This window comes from Rhinolophus sinicus, linkage group LG01 (genome assembly GCF_036562045.2).
Source record: "Rhinolophus sinicus isolate RSC01 linkage group LG01, ASM3656204v1, whole genome shotgun sequence".
Lineage (NCBI taxonomy): Eukaryota > Metazoa > Chordata > Mammalia > Chiroptera > Rhinolophidae > Rhinolophus > Rhinolophus sinicus.
Window position 1 is genome coordinate 63706038 of NC_133751.1, and position 15131 is coordinate 63721168.

The 15131-nt window shown below is 42.5% G+C and overlaps 2 protein-coding genes across 4 annotated transcripts in view; one reads left to right on the plus strand and one right to left on the minus strand.

The window, feature by feature from the left end:
- ARHGAP31 (Rho GTPase activating protein 31) overlaps positions 1–15131 on the minus strand; it is a 103220-nt gene that overhangs the window by 77394 nt on the left and 10695 nt on the right. The window lies entirely within an intron of this gene.
- The window catches only part of B4GALT4 (beta-1,4-galactosyltransferase 4), an 86400-nt gene that overhangs the window by 8803 nt on the left and 62466 nt on the right, over positions 1–15131 (plus strand). Inside the window, exons 1-2 of one of the 2 annotated variants that reach the window (XM_074331559.1) lie at positions 7921–8107; positions 12631–12769. The gene's annotated coding sequence lies outside the window, so the exon portion shown is untranslated. Of the gene's footprint in view, positions 1–7920; positions 8108–12630; positions 12770–15131 lie in introns of those variants that run through there. The other variant, XM_074331557.1, reaches the window with a different exon arrangement.

The window sequence follows — 15131 nt, forward strand, 5'->3', positions numbered from 1 at the left end:
TCCCTTGGTTATAAAGCAGGAATGACGGGAGCCCCACCGGTTACATCTGAAGCAAGACTGCTCACAGTGACAAAGGGTCCCTGGTGCTAACCTTTCTTTTTCACTCATGAGTGTACCGTCTCTGTCTCTTTGGGGACCCCTCTCCCCTTTTCCTGGAGGGAAGGGTAAGGATGAAGAAGAAATGTGGGAACAGTATCAACAGACTGAACATAAACTAACTCAGATACAAGGAGGGGAGAACAAAAGAACTCTCCACTGTAGACGAAGGCCATCGCAATGAAACACATCCCACCCTTTGAAAGTAAGGATGTGAGCCACAAAAGTGATATCAGTATTTTCTGTTAAAGATTAGCTTATTTTCCCTGAGAACCTGCAGCTCAGAGGACCTGCCCAAGACCATCCAGCTGGTGCGATCCAGCGCTTAGCCCCAGCCCCAGAGGGCAAGGCCAGGTCTATGCCAGCCCCCACTGGTGTTTCCATAAGCTTTCCACTCCCAATTTATAGTGTGTCACATGAGGCAATTAAAACAATTTCCATAAGTTCTGATGTATCCTCTATTTCTTCCTTTTCTGTTATGAGACAGGTTTTCCTTCTTCCTGAATGTGGTTAAAAAACAACCCCCCTGTTGATGTTCAGGGACGCCCCTCCTGTCGGTTCCTGCTCCAGGACCGGCGGGTCTGCACCTTTCACCCTGGGGCGTGAGGCCCCCATCCTCTCGCAGGTGCTGGACCAACTGGAGCTGTGGTCGGGAGTCCGAGCCTTTGGTCGCCCCTGGGGAATTCCCCACTCCTGGGAAAGTTGGGTGAGCGGAGCCTTGCGGTGATGGTGGGTGACTCAGACCCGCCCGAGCCGTTCCGGGAAGCGGCGGTAGGCGCGCGGGGGTGCAGGGCTTTCCCTGCAGCCGCAGAGTGTCTGGTTCCCGACGCCGAAAGGGGGATCAGAAACCCGTGGGCGGAGTGGCGGGAGAGGAAGCCGAGGCGCACCGGGAAGAAAGCGCGGTTGTTTCTTTTGGGAGGAATGAGATGGACGTGGCCTTGACGTTATTAAAGCTGAGGATGCCTTCGCGAGGGCATAGCGCAAGGCCAGTGCGCACCCGAGGCCGGTTAGAAAGGATTCCTGGTCTCCCTGCTGGGAGGGAGGCCGCGGGAGGGGCAGGGGCCGGGCTGGGAGTGGACATGGAAAGGGAAGGAGGAAGGGAGTGGGCAGAGTGAAGGGGGCTGGTGTCGCGGGACCCCGCCACCTGGGCCCGGTAGGGCGTAAGCCCCTTTCTCCAGCCCACTCCGGACACGAAGCCTGACGCAGGGTCCGCCCTAAACCCAGGTCCCCGAGCAAATGACAGAGGAGCAGGCTGAGGATCACCCGGCCCCTGAGCTAGAAGGCTTCGAGGGGAAGGGGGTGAAGTGAGGAGGGCTCCGCGGAGGACGAGCCCCGCCCACTCCCCTCCTCAGCTTGTCCTTCCAAGACTAGCGGTTTCTCCATCAGAGATCCCTTTGTTTTCTACGTTGGCCTCTCCGCACTATGGTGGGCGGCTGGGGAGGGAGTCGGTTGGGCAGAGCAGTAGGAGTGGAAATAAAGATGGGGTGAGGGGTGGAGGAGCTCGCGGGTGGCTGCACGGGCGGCGGCACAACTGGGACATCCAAGACGAACCCATTTGGAACACAAGCTGACCACAATGAGAAAAGGTGCCATGAGGAGTAATGGGGTGAAAAGCTCAATCACCAGGCAAGGCAAGTTCATGAACAAAATCTTGGCTCTAAAAGCTGACGTAAGATGGTGCAGGGTTGTCACTGTGGGTTAGGCGCTGTAACTGCATTATCTCTATTTTCATTTACGGTATCTCTGTAAGATAAATAAATGCTTTTACCCCATTCCAGAGGCAACGCCAAATCACAAAGTTAAAATTCCAGCCTGAGGTCCCAGTTCCCCAAAGCCAGGCCCCTCCCCACAAGGTTTGCTTATAGGAATCAATAACCATTACCTCCTTTTTTTTCTTGTGTAGTTCCAGTTCCTTCACCTCCAACCAAAAAAAGTCTTGACTAATAGTACACCTTTTAATCCAGTAATTTTACTTCTGGGAGTCTAGTCCAAAGAAATATTATAACAAAAGAGCCATATACATCAAAATATTCACGGTGGCCTTCTTTATACTATTAAAATATTATAATCCAAATGTCCAATAATGGGAAAGAGTAAGTAAACTGGTACATTTATATGATAAAATATTACAGGGCCTTAAAATAATATGAAATGTAAGGTGTGATAACATTCTAGTTAAGTGAGAAAGCAAGACAAGAATGTGTGTGTGTGTGTATAATATATAGTCACAATTATGTGGAAAATATACATACAAAAAAAAAAAAAAAAGAAAGAAAACACCTGGAAGTAAATTACATCTTTCTCTGGTAGAATTAATGCAAGCATGTTTTCTTTCTAAAACATTTACATAGTTTCCAATTTCGCTATGAGGATAAGCATGTATCTTTCCTAATGAGGATAAGCATGTATTATTAATTAAAATATTAAAATATTTATTTCAAAAAACTTTACATATATTATATATATTTATATATATGTATTCACAAAATATGTATATACACATACACCGTGTTTCCCTGAAAATAAGACCTAGCCGGACAATCAGCTCTAATGTGCCTTTTGGAGCAAAAATTAATATAAGACCCAGTCTTATTTTGCTATAATACCAGGTATAATATAATATACAATACCAGGTATAATATATAATATAACATAATATAACATAATATAATATAATACTAGGTCTTATATTAATTTTTGCTCCAAAAGATGCATTAGAGCTGATTGTCCGGCTAGGTCTTATTTTCGGGGAAATAAGGTATATGAAATTGCTACTGAACAGGATTTCACCAGGCTTGGGTGAAAGATGCATTTGAGCAATTTTGCCATTAGTTGAAAAATTTTCCATAATTTAAAAGGGTATATATTAAAGGAAATGGGGTAATTTTTATATGTCCAAAACATTAACAAAAGGGATACACATGCCTCACTGGACCAGAGGAGGGACAAATATCTGAGCTTTGGGATACACAAAAAGAAAATGATGGGAATGATCCCTTGCTGATTGGCAAGGGCATACTGATTCGTGGGTGGAAGAGAAGAGACTGGAATGGAACTTTTAATGGCAAAGGTAAGAATATGTTCATAAACATAATTACTTAACAGGTTCGTGTTTGGGCCAAGGTTGTTGATACCAGTATTTTGCACCCCAAGAAGAAGACAATTATGCTCATTTGGGGTTGGAAAATGCCTAACCCTTATTTGGGGTCGATTCCTCTTCTATAGGGAGGGAAGGGGAGAAAATCAAGAAAGCCTCATATCTACCTGCTGTGTGTTCATGGAGCTCCTTATACAGCAGAAAATACACCAAAAAGCAAGTCTCCTCTGACTTGGGAACTGTCCAGGTTTATTTGAAGATCTGGTGGAATGAAGAATACAGCAGTATCCTTCACGTAATCTAATACTAGACACTGTATGAAACAACTGGTGGGATATAAACTATGTTGAGAACCTATGTTATGGTAGAAGCTCTTGTTCTCGGATCAAAATCTAGACTCCGTGGGTGATGAATGTGGAATTTACCAAACCATACACAGAAAGCCCTTTGTTTGGGCTTAAGGATGTCTTGAGTGGTTCCCCTCCCTGATTCTTCTCCTGCCTGGGAGATCCCTTGATGATCTCATCTCTCTTGCTGGTCTCACCATGTATGGACTTTTTCGCACTTTCCCTCCCCAACTTACTGAAAGCTGTACACCTTTCCCTGGAAATAAGGTGGCGGATCTGCTAGGTTGAGGGCTAGATCTTGGACCTTCGTGGATTCAATGCCTTCCTCTAACAACACTCTAGTCTCCCAACCTCATCACTGTTTTCCAATCACTGGAATAGATTATAAGGGGACAGGAGGAACCACTCATGGTTCTTTTCAGACTTTTACAATTAAAGGCTACTAGAGCCAGGAGATAGGATGTTTCAGCACTAGGACAATATTACAAATCCTAGTAGGTTAAATGAAGAAATTGGGAGCATGATGTTTGGGTTACATATGACTTTGTATTGGTACCTACATGGAAGGTGGGAACTATCTTGCTGATATCCTGCAACTCATGGAATGCAGCGAAATGTTATCTTCTTAAAGAGTCTTATGCTACAATACGCGGTGAGTTCTTAATACCTTCCATCAAAACCAAAGAGCGCAGCAGAGAAATCATGTCATTTAAAAATTACAATAGTGGAACAGAAAGCATATCTGTTTATTGTAACTAAAATCCAAACACCAAAAATGAGCATTTATATGACACTTGGGCTCACAAAACGGAAGAACTTTCTGATCCTTCCCTTGAAAAAAGAAAAGAAAGAAAAAAACCCACTACCCTCTTAGAGACTGTTTTATAAAAATATGTGATGAAATCCAGAAGGTGCTTTTATCTCATAACACCCATACCAGAAGATTAATCTCTGTGGTCGGTGTCTCGTTCTGGTTGGGGATATGTTTGAGCCCAGCTCTGGAATCTTCTCTAGTAAGAACATCTGTTCCACAGTTGTTAATGTTTGTTTGGTATTGCCCAAAAGAAGACTGCAGAAGGGAAGAATTTTTAACAATGAGTCCCAAGATAGACTAAATCAGCAGCATTGCTTATTTTGAAAAGGCATTCTTTTTTTGGTGCAATGTGACCTGTATGTAAAAAAATAAATAAATAAATAATGGACAGGTCGTTGGATAGATGTCCATCTAATACTGGAATGTAGTTTAGCTTGTTTTTATCATTTTTCAATTTTTCTCCCCAGACATATTTGTTCATTGAATTATTACTACATTCCACACTCGCTGAGCTTGGTTTTTGAATTTTTAGACAAGAAAGTTGAACGTTTAAGTCAAAATAATTATAACTGAGAGACTGATTCTACAGTATCAATTAGGAGTTATGCAAGAATAAAAAGGTTCTAGCTGTCTTAGGAAGTCTAAATAAAATATGTAAAGAGTCTATCATCATTTGGAAATTTGCTACCTTAGCCAAAAAAAAGAGGGAAGTATCATTTCTTTAGGCTCTGTGAAACTGCACTAAATTAGTTGACCAGCAAGTGAAGACTCTCCTTATTTTTTTCTAAGTAATGTGAGGTTCAAGAAAAATCAAGCAGACCTGCATTTACAGAGTGGCAAAAATCACATTTAAGGCAAAATTCAAATTATTAGACGATATTTTTAAAATAGAGATTAGAGCATAAGCTCTCTGTCATTAGTGCTATCTTTAAATTATTCTCATTATAAGAAGTTATTATTTAAGAGTTCCAGTGGGCATAATTTAAATGGATTCTGAATCTTACCCAGTGAAAAACCATTGAGACCTAGCATTTGAAAACTTGGTAGAAACAGCTGGGTTTAGTTTCAAAGCTCCAAAATTAAATTGAAAGAGGGAAAGACCCTAATCCCTCAAACCATCTGTTCAAAGAACAGAGAAAAAAAATGATGACAGTCTTCAGCTGGGGAAACAACCTTAAATCTATAAGTTCCTTTCCTATTCATTATTTCAGCAGATCCTCACAACATTTTTGTGCGGTCTATGAAGCAAATATTTCTATTCTTACATTACAGGTAGGGAAATCGAGGCCTCTCACTCTATGTTGCACAAAGCATCCTTTGCAAAGACAGTTCTTCCACCTACGTTGGCAGCTTCCAAAAATCTAAAGTTACTTTTCGGTACCAGCTTCCAATTCCATTCTTCCTTCCTATCCCCCTTCCTTTCTTTTCCCTGTCTCTTCTTCTTTTTCCCTTTTCCTCCCACATTCATTAGGATGCATTGGTGGTGCCAGCAGTTATTCTATGTTGCTAGTGTTCACATAAGAAGCATTTATAGCCACAAGGGTAAAAAGACTAAGAACTAGTCACCGAAATCCAAGAAGTGGCATTAATGCCCTTCATAATAAATTATGACCTTCATAATAAAGCCCTTCATCGCTGCCTTATTTCCTTACTGTTTCCATTAAAAATGGAAAGTTCACATATCATATAAAACATAAAATTACATATGAGTGCTGACCTTTTTTTTTTTTTGCCAAAGAATTGACCTTGCCTGTGTATTCTGCAGGCTCTCGGTGAAATATCTTATCCCCAAACAAAATAAAACACAAAATAAAACAACACCTGGAATGCCCCAAGGAAAGGTACTGAAGCAAATCTATGGACAACAGATCTCAGCAGGGAAGTATTAGGAGGAGGTGAGGAGGGGGAATGAGAGATCAATGTTTTTGGCTGGGTGCATGACCCTCAGACAAAAAAGTTTTTCTGATTTGCAGATTTAAGCAGCAGTGGTTTTCAAACTTACTTTTTAAAGCATGTGATGCTTTGTTCAGATAAACTTCACCTGGAAGCATAAAAGAAATACTAGCACTAAAGAAAGAAGAGTGCTCTGGCTTAAGCAGGGTGGGGGCCCCTGGAGCCCTCCCTCTAAGCCTCTCTAGTGGCGTCTGCCATGGGAAAAGCAGAGTGCAGATTTAAGGTTATTTGAACTTAAATACCCATCAAAATAAGCAGACAAGCCCAATTTCTTAGGATTAAAATACGTGTCCCCAAGCAACTATTTCAGGAAGAGCCCCTAACTCAAGCTCACTCCGATTCAGGGGGCTTTAGCGAGAAAAGGCAGCTGGTCAGGGACACCTCTCTTTCCTGGAAACCTGATTACTTACTTACCTTCAAAGCTGAGAATCTACCCAAAGCAGGACAGGGGATGTGAACATAGAAGGTCTAGGTTCCTAGGGAACTGATTGAGGTTGCTGGATTGTTGTGGGCTGTATTAAGCTTACGCAGTCCTAAAATAACAATTCTGTTTAAAGAATGTTATTCTTAAACACATATTCCTCAGCATTGCACTGGGAAATTAATCATACTTTCTATTCCTTGAGCAATTCACTAATTTCAAAGCACACTATTTTTGTGTCCATTATCTTGTCAGATCCCCACACCATGAGGCAAACTAGACAGTTATTATTGTCCCCTTTTTACAGATGAGGAAGCTGAGGCTCAGAAAGATGAAAGGAATCCCACAAGGTCACATGACACATACATAGGTCTTCTGAGTCCCTAATCCAGAGCTGTAAACATGCAGGCTATATATACAACTCGTGCGTCCTAGCAAGTACTAGGTAAAGGCCACAGATTTGGTGTTACCAGTTCCTTGTCCTTGGGGAACATCAGCGTCCTCATATACAGCACGTGTAATAATTACCTGCTTCGTCTATGTCACAGGCTTGTGAAGGACAGATGAGATGATTTGGTGCAAGTACTTTGTGAGGTGCCATCTAAGGGTTAGTTACTCCACTCTCCTCTCTCCACAATCTTGGCAGGTTCTCTGTCCTTCTATTAACTTGGACCTCACTTTTACAAACCAAAATAAAATTTGTCTCACTCTCTGTTGGTATTGTGTAAGTCTCTTATGAATGTCAGCTGGTGGTGAGAGCAGCCAGCTAGACATACTTGTAGCACAACTTCAAATTCAAGTTCTCTCTTTCTCTCTCTCAGATTCAAGGATGACATGCAGGGTCTCTGCTCCCGCTCTCCACACAAGAATACAGGGTATGGTGAGGCCAAAAAGGAACACCAGCGGAGCCATAGATAGGGGAGTCACACCACTATATTCTCACTGGCGGCTGGGTTGGAGACACAGGAAGCAGGCTCCACACGATGCACAATCTGCCGTCCGCTTCTCTGCCAACAAACCCACCCCATTTGCTAGCTGCAATCCGTGCTTCTCTGCCAGCCAACAATCCCTTGCTCACTGCAATCCACTTGCTAATCACACTTGTTAGCCACGATCCGCCACCCGCTTCTCTGCCAGCCAACCAACCAACCCCCTAGCGTAGCCACGGCAGTTATATTAGTGGCTAATGGCTCACTGGTTACAGTTGATGGCCACCCAGCCACAGTGGATGGCCATCTGATTACAGCGGATGGCCACCTAATAACCGAGCCAGCACCTTTCCATGGGAGGCCGAGAGCCTGGAAACTGCTCTCTGGGACTCTGTCCCCACAAGGATGCACTGCAAAAGGTTTCTAAGACTGCATTACCCTGAACCACAGGTACTGGTCATTAAGACTGTGGGTCCAGCTGATGTCTTAGGGTGGGCTTCAAGGGGTGTGTGCATGAGGGAAGCTGGTGCTCTGTGTGGTCACTACAGGCCAGGGTCTGGGGTCTTTGTCAGCCCACAGAACCTGAATTTGGTAAGTTCATCTAAGAGTGATCTGTTCTCTGCAACCAAGTTCTGAGAGCATGACTTTGTAAAGTCAAGTAGCAATTTCATCATTTTTATAGGAATTCACAATTGGGTCTAGGCTCTGTATAGATGAGGGCCTGACTCAGGAGAGGAAGTTGCAGATGACAGAAGTTGTTTGAGGAAAACAAAATCAGAGCAAAGAAAGTTGGAATAATTTAGGGAATGTGTATGCTTTTTACAAAATGAAATTAACTTCTTGTCTTTTCAAAATGTGAAATTAACATCTTTTCAAAATGTGAACATTATACATGTTCGTCATTTTAAAAAAACTTCAGACAACACAGCAAAAGAAGAGAAAAGCATCCATCCAGAGAAAGCCATTGCTAATGTTTTGAGCATATTCCTCCAGACTTTGCTTACGGATGTAGTCACCAAAATAGAATTATACTGTATATGCTGTTTTGTAAACTTTTTAATGTTGCTGGGTCTCTTTCTATACCAGTAAATATGTCATAATTTTAACCAGCTGTAGAATAAAGGATATTTTTCTCAAGCTGTGAGGTAGTCCTAGGTATCCTGTTTCTCTCCTAAAAGCACCATCACCCGAGCCTCTTCTACCCTCTCAGGGCTCCCTGAGGCTGGATGGTTCTCAGAAACACACGGACCTGTTATTTCTAGCCAGCTCCAACAAGCATCCAGAACACATCACTGGGCCAGCTGCATCTTCTCAGGCAAATTACTGTACTCTCCAGGGCCCCAGGTTTTCCAAGTCTTTAATGAAGTTTAGACAGCAATTTTCTAAGATTCTTTCAGCTCTAACATGACACATTAGCTTCTAGTTCATTTATCTCTGTGTTTGTCTTGGCACAAGACGATCCTGGCACTGAGGGACAAGGGCACCTTGGGAGCCCCAGCTGTGCACCCACATGATGTACTTAAAGGCCCTGAGGAACCTCTGCTGGTAGTGGATGGTTGAAGTTGGCAGGGCTGGGGGAGGCACCAGAGTATGTGTGGGAGGGTTATCTTAAGGAAACAGCTCTCTTGATTTCCTTCCAATATGGCAGTTGGTGATGTCTACAATGTAGCACCAAATTCACAGCCAATCAGTACACACAGCCTTTGGGGCAATTCAGCCCTTCTTGAGCACAGGTGTCTACACTGCAGGATAATTTCAGTATCTGTTTTCCATTTAAAAATTCCTTTTGCATATATTATCTCATATAATTCTCATTCCTGTCTTTTCGATGAGGAAATTGAGATTCAGAGAGTGTGAGGATTTGCCTAACACTAGACAATTATTTGCCCCATCCCATCCCACCACACAGGCCCAAGACAGCATCATCTACCCTCGATCCATCTATTCATTCAATACATATTTAAAAGCATTGTGCGAGGCGCCGGTGATAAAATGATGAACAAGGAGACATGGTTCCTGATCTCACAAAGTGGATGCAGGGTCATCAAGAGTCTAGAATGGGGCAGCAATAAGGTGGGGGTGAGAGTGGTGCATTCAGTGTGATAAGAGCAGTACTGGGAGGTACAGGGTAGAGTGGGAGCACATAGGGGAGTCCCCTAGTCCTTCCTCACAGGTCAGGGAGGGCCTCCTGGTGGAGGAGACATCCAAACTGAGACCCAAAAGAGGGCTGGGGTTGGCAAGGCCTGAAGTGGAGCTAAAGAGAGAGTGGGACAGAGAGAAGCATGGACAAACACACTGAGGCAAGAGGAACACAGCACTTTTGAGGAATTATGAGAAGTACAGTGGGGCCAGGGTAATGTAAGAGTTTAAAGGTATAACAACGAAAAAAATCTTCCTCCTAACCCTCCTGTCCTCAGCCTCCATTTTCCTCAACCCAGAAGCAGCTAGGGTTAATTTTCCATAGATAATCTGTGCAAGTACATCAGGTGGGGAGGTGGTGTCCATTGAAGCTGTAGAGGAGGCAGGAGTCTGAGTGTGATGGGTTGGTAAACCCCTCTTGGTATTTATGGAGTTGATTTTGACTTGAGGGCAATGGGAAATCATTGAAGGGTTTAGTGACACTAGTGAAAAAGATCTTCTCAAGACATTTTCTTTGTCCACCATAAGAAGCTATGGTCCTAACTGACTTCCGATCTTAGTGTAAGATATACTCAGGCTACAGCTTCTGCAAAAATACAGATGTTCCACTTCAGGATACTCTTCCTGTTTAGGCTGCTTTGCCACTCATCCTGGGTCTCTGTGGTCTGTGCCAGGTTGGCTGAAATGACCAGAGCACTGTGACTGAGATGCGATGGATATGCCAGCGTGTGGACCAAACAGCTTCTAAATGTTCCCTGCTCCCAGGCTTAACCTGGATCCTACACTCTAGTTGACCAGAATAGGGATTAACCAGCTAACGTGCCTCAGAAATACTGGAAAGCAAGATATAAAGTACGTGGGCTAACAAATTCCACCCTCATCATAAGCAAAGGGAAGCAGTATTAATATTCAATAGATAACAGAAACTGTCAACAAAAATGATGCATGGCTCATACAATATATTCAACAAATACTAAATCAATTGTTCTGCATTTAGATGATAAGGAACTTGTAAAAAAGGTAATATTTCTATATAAAGAAATGGTTAAATTATAGTATTTTATAGAAAGTATATATATTTGCTTGTATATACGAAGATTATCTATGGAAAATTAACACTAGCTGTTTCTGGGTTGAGGAAAACGGAGACTGAGGACAGGAGGGATAAGAGGAAGATTTTTTTTTTTTGTTATACCCTTTAAACTCTTACATTTTGAACCACGGGAATGTGCTATCTGATTTAAAAAATAAAATTAAACTTAAAAAACTATGCATTCAGCAGAAGCCATGCAGTGATTAAAAAGAGTGAGATCGAGCTGTAATTACAAAAATGGATAGTTCTCCTAGAGCTACTGCTATTTAAAACAGCACATTTCAGAACATATGTACATTGTAACTTTATCTTTGTGGGGAAAAAAGAAAATCATTTCATGTGTGTATTTTTTAGTATATACACAGAGAAAGGTCTCTGTGCTGTTTAGCACAGTAGCCACTAGCCATGTGTGGCTATCCAAATTTAAATTAAATACAACTTAAATTTCAGTTCCTCAGTAGCACTAGCCACATTCAAGTGCCAACGGCCACATGTAGCTGGTGGCTGCCATCTTAGACAGTGCAAAGAGCAGATTTCCCTCATTGTAGAAAGTTCTGCCAAGAGAATTGGTCTAGATGAATCCAGCCCAGGCTGTTCACTAATGAATGGGACTACGAGGACGTGAGAAGGGACTTTGTGTATCTCCTCATTGTTTGAATTTTTTTTTTACAATTACTTTTATAATTTTAGAAGGAAAGAGGATGGCTTGCACCTGTGGTAGGTGTTTATTCCTCATTAAAATCACATCCTGTATTTTGTCATGACTCCTGCCATCTTACTCAGGAGTCAAGGGATGGCACAGCATTGCCAGAGGAGCTATTTTGGTGAGGGGTAAAGGACATGACCATTGTCCGGAGTGAACACAAGTCTGGGAGGAGCCCCTTAGGCAGTGGCTGACTATTATGCCAGTCTTGCTCCCTTCTGGGCCTCTGCTTTTCAGTCACAGGGGACAAAATCAGTTTGAGTGCCTGCCAGCAGGAGAAGCAGAGCCGCAGTATTTTTAGTTCTTGGAGTCCTGGAATCTGGCAGGGGTGAGGCGGGCACTGGACATGGAGGCCCACCTCTAAGGGACCTTCAGGTCTCTCAGAGATGGGGACCTACGTGTATGAAGCTGGGGGAGGACAGGAGTCTGAGGGGACGGTCATCCCATAGTGAAATGGGAGCATACAGAGCAAGGCTCAAAATGGCACCTGGGAGTGGAATTGGTAAGAATGATGGATCTGATATCTGCTCCATGGTTTCTTAAAACTGGAGGAATGACAAGGATGAAGGGAAAACTAGAAGAAAAAGAGGTGCGATGGGGTGTGACCAATAGGCAGGTAGGAAGAAATGTTACAAAATTTTTCACCTTAATAAAACTTGGATTTGAAATGTTAAACGTCGCTCTGGTTTTCGTCCACAAGACAAAGAGAAATTAAATTTCCTCAGATTATAACTAGATGGAATAAACTCGGAAACTGCTTGGGACACCTCATTTTTCCTCCACCTGGAGGAAGTTTATTCCTAGACTGGGGCCCAATTCTTTCTCAACAGCAGTAAGAAAAATACCAAAAAGGACACAGTAGCTTTAAACATGGCTTGAGATTCTTCTTCCTTTATCAATCTGTTACTTAACTGGCACATTTGTTTTCATCATTTTTTCCCCTGCAAGATTTAAAATAAGCCATTTGTCCCCATAAACCTAGTGCAGGCATGTAGGTGGCTCACGTTTCACCCTTGTTCTCTTTGTTCTCCTTTTTAGAATGTGGGTCCTGCCATACTGTTTTACACCTCAGCACCTCTGCTTATATATTGCTCCCTTGGTCTGGATTATCTTCCCTTCATGCAGAGACTACTCAGATTCCATTCATTTTAGAAGAACCATCTCTTCTGAGTCAGAGGTAACGTCATGCACTTCCTATCGTGGTTTGTGTGAGGAGAGTCAGTTAAGAATGTGTCCATCTCCTGCCTGGGACTGCAAGCCCACACAGGGACAGGCCATGCCTGTTTATCCCTGTGTCTCAGCTGACCCAGTGCCTGGGGCATGGTAAATGCTTCCTAAGTGCTGATGTCCATCTTTTCCTCCTCTCCCATAATCACCACCCTATTCTCTTTATTCACGTTATTAATACTATTGTGCCAACCATGCACTGTGACGAAAACAGAGTGTGGTAGGTTGAGTAATGCCGCTCCAAAGCGGTCCATGTCCTTATTCCTGGAATCGGTGAATGTTGCTTTATATGGTTCAAGGGGATTTTGCAAACGTGGTGATGAAGCTAAGGATCATGAGATGAGATTGTCTCGGTTTTCTGGTGTAATCACAGGGTCTTTATAAGAGAGAGGCAAGAGATCAGAGAGAAGACCACGTGAGGATGGCGCAGAGAGCACAAAGGTAATGTGATAAGGGCCGTGAGCCAAAGAATGAGGGCCGCCTCTAGAAGCTGGAAAAGGCGAGGAAATGGATCCTCCCTGAGGCCCTCCAGACAGGAACCAGCCCTGCAGACACCTAGCACACAGATGAGCAGAGAATGGTCCCAGTCTTCAAGGAGCTCATTTTCTTTCTACTCCAGGAAAGAGATAATGGAGGAACCTGTGACAGTGGTTGGGGGTGAAAGGTAATAAAGGACTTCACCGTCCTGATCACCTTCCTAAATATGTCTATGCACAAGCTTCCATCTTCAAATGGAGCATTGAGAAATGAACACAGACTCCGTACTGGGTTCAACCCGTGAGGAGTGCAGTGGGGATCCCTCGATTTGTTTCCTCTCTAGCCTAAGATTCTGTTCATACAGGCTAAGACTGAACCAGGTCTACCTCATTCAGTCAACTGTCAATTGTGGTGCAAAGAAATATGCCCATGGGAAATGTCATACAGCTAAAATCCAGGCCTTGCACTGTTCCATCAATGATGGAAGCAGGCTCATTTTCCAGATTTATAACTCTCCTGAAATACAGATGGAAACTAGAAGGTTGTCATTATTATTCTAGCCTTTTGCCATAAGCCTCGTTTTTTTCCTTTCTTTTCAGTTTTGTTTTCAGGTTATTTTCTTTTTCTGATTACTAATGAAATGTAAAATTTAGAAAGTTTGCCACAGACCCACGCCAGAAATATTTGTCAACAAATGAGAATCTCTAAACTAGCATTTTTCTGCATTTAATCAAAGAAAATAAATAATAGGGTGTATATAAGAGAATTTTTTTAAAAAAGAACAAGCCCCTAAGGACATGTGGGCTCCTTGGGATATGTGTTCTCAGCTCTCTCAACTTCCACATCGTAGCATTATTCAGGAACCACATTCTGAGTAATGAGGCTGAAACAGGATAAGGTTTCTAATCACCTAGGAAATTATAACCATAGCTAACACTTATGGAAGGTTTACTAGATGCATTCAGTGCACTAGTTCATTTAATCCTCATAATGACCCTGTGCCAGAGGTACTGTTATTATCATAATTCCCTCTTTATAGATGAGGAAACTGAGGCACAGAGAGGTCTGGCAGCTTGTCCATGGTCACAAAGGTAGCATATGGTAGAGCTGGGACTTGAACCAAGGCAGACTATCAGCAAAAAGCTGCACGCTAACCACATTACTATACTGCTTCTCAGAGGAGAGGATAGTTGCTTTCACTAAATTGCAGCTAAAAAGGCAGAAAAGCAAACTAACAGACTTTATGAAGATTTTTTTTTTAAATAAGGATCGAAACAAAAGGGCTTTATGAAAAACGCAATGAATTAAGACACCCCATTCCCTAATGATTTTAACAGATTTTTTTTCCAATTTAAATAATAAAAATACATGTTCTCTGTTGAAAATTTGGGCAACCTAAAATGTATAATGAAGAAAAAAAAAATCGTGTGGTTTCACTTAGTTGCTTCTTTCTAGGGGCAAAATCAATATTTTTCAAAGTAAGCCAAAGATATCAGAATCACCTGGAGCTCATCTTAAAAAACGTGGATTCCTAGGCCCTACCTCAAACCTATGAAAGCAGAATCTCTGAGGGACTAACATGCAGCCACACTTCACAGCTTGCAGTCCTATCAACTGTGGAACTCATGCAGTGGACCCCCATGTTCTCCACAGATCCCTCCAAAAAAAGGACCTATGCAAATGCCCATTTGAAACTTTCGTTAGGTGTTCCTTTTGTTTCAAGGAGACCGAAATGGAATTTAAAGAGTATTCCTAAGCCTTATATTGTACTAACAGTGTACTAAATTTAACTAATATCTTTTACATTTTGAAATTAAAATTTAAAAGTAAAAACT